We start from the raw sequence: 2,345 nt of genomic DNA, 5'->3' as shown, positions 1-2,345 counted from the left end.
CAAAGTGGTCACCTTTGATTGAAAAAGAAAATAGTTTCTGTCTCTGATTCTTTTGCTGCTCATATGATTAAACTGCAATTTGTTTTATAATAGGTAAGGAGGTTTTTCCTTCATTTCGGTGTTTTATAGGATGGTGTGAAAGTTAAAACCCTATCCAAATATTAATTATATTTGACCCCATGGTTTTACATTCTAGGTATTTCTGTGATTTGTCTGAATCCAAGTAAAAAAATAAATGTCCTTCAGGCGTTTTACCCGTTTACCACTAGAGGGCACTATCTAGTCTTTTATCTCTGAAACAAGCCCTAAGTGTTCTGCTTTGTTTCCCACATGTTCCTCACATGTAGGAGGAGCCGTAAAAGGCTGTTATGAATCTGTCTCAGATTTATTATCGGGAAATCATTTAAAGTAGGAATAAATTTCAAGTCAAGCCCACTGATATGCTTTATTTGGTGGAGACAGCTATTGATCTGGGGCCTATTATGGCCCAGCACAGAAGTGCTAGGTGCTTTAGATACATTACTTCTGAATCTCACATTACCCTCCTTTTACAGGTGAGGAAATCGAAGCTCAGGAAAGTCATATAACTTCCCCAAGGTCACACAATTGCACAGCAATGACTTAATGTAGGCTCTGAACCTAAATCAGGATTGAATACAAAAGGAAAATTTCCGTGATGCCGCTGACTGATTTCCTGAACTGAGAAGAGGCCCAGAGAGTTTCGTCCACCTGGCAGTTCACGCTGATGATGAGAAGTTATGAGGAGTTGAAGATGAATGATAGTAACGACTCTAAATGTAATTTATAGCTAACAGATTCTAACAAAACAGCCATGGAGATGCACTAGACCCTTTGTTTTAAATTCCACATAATCTAATCTGTCGCCACCCTGCTTGCTTGAATGTAATTAGTGAGATCGTTTCAGGGGCCAGATAAAACAAGGCAGTTTATTTCATAAAGGAATCGTGTTTCTGCCTTTGACCTGACCTTCTGCTGACCTTCCTCAGCTACTCTTTCTTGGGTGATCAAGATACAAGTGTAAATGCCTAGGAAAGGGACCATTTTTAGTGGTGACATCTATGGGTCTTTCTTTTTTTTTTTTTTTGCGGTACGCGGGCCTCTCACTGTTGTGGCCTCTCCCATTGTGGAGCACAGGCTCCAGACACACAGGCTCAGCGGCCATGGCTCACGGGCCCAGCCGCTCCGCGGCATGTGGGATCTTCCCAGACCGGGGCACGAACCCGTGTCCCCTGCATTGGCAGGCGGATTCTCAACTACTGTGCCACCAGGGAAGGCCCCTATGGGTCTTGATAGTACAATTTCTGTTATGAAGCGGTACTGTAATGACTTCCTATTTTTCCACAAACATGGCTGCATTTGACAGTGATGTGCATTAAATTTAACTCACCCTAAATAATGACTCCATTGAAATTGATCAGGCATGCACTTGATAATCATTTCCGGTATAGTCCTGAATCTAAACCCGTTCACTAAGACCATAATGAGCTTAGAATTATTATAACGCCCTTGCATTTCCTGGTCTAGGTGCTGTTTAATAAGGTGCTTAGGGCTTCCCTGGTGGCACAGTGGTTGGGAGTCCGCCTGCCTATGCAGGAGACACGGGTTCGTGCCCTGGTCCGGGAAGATCCCACATGCCGCGAAGCAACTAAGCCCGTGAGCCATGGCCGCTGGGCCTGTGCGTCCGGAGCCTGTGCTCCGCAATGGGAGAGGCCACAACAGTGAGAGGCCCGCATACCGCAAAGAAAAAAAAAAAAAAAAAAAAAATAAGGTGCTTATATTATTTTCTATGAGGAGAGGGAAAATAAGATTTCAGTCCTGACTGTACCAATTGTATATAGAAAAAGGCATCCAGAGTCATCCTGTATGAAGCACATCCTACCCAGAGATAAAACTACTTAAACCTTAATCTTCAAGGAAAAGAATAAAGAGCACACACTATCAGTGAGAGTTGTTTTGTATACAGGGCCAAGAATTATCATTTTTGTTCTGTAACCTTAGGCTACCAAGCCATTCCATATTTAGCCTGTGAAATGTAATGTCATAGAGCTAAAAAATCTGAAGAAAAGAAGTACAAGGAAACTTTATACATTCCACACATATTCCAGACACATTTCAATTGAGTTAGACATCAGGCACTTTCAGTCTAGAAATGTCTTCAGCTGGGATCAGGTTTTTAATTCCCCCTCCTCCTCTGGAATCTTGGAGCAGCTGTTGTTTCCCAAATGAGCTTGTTAGTGTAGATTTGTTTTTTAAATTACTACTTTATTCTAATGATAAATAAGCTAGTTAATTCCATTAACTAAGAGCCTCTGAAAGGAAGCAAT

This window comes from Kogia breviceps, chromosome 4 (assembly GCF_026419965.1).
Source record: "Kogia breviceps isolate mKogBre1 chromosome 4, mKogBre1 haplotype 1, whole genome shotgun sequence".
In the NCBI taxonomy this organism is placed as follows: Eukaryota; Metazoa; Chordata; class Mammalia; order Artiodactyla; family Physeteridae; genus Kogia; species Kogia breviceps.
Note: the sequence above shows the minus strand (reverse complement) of the source record.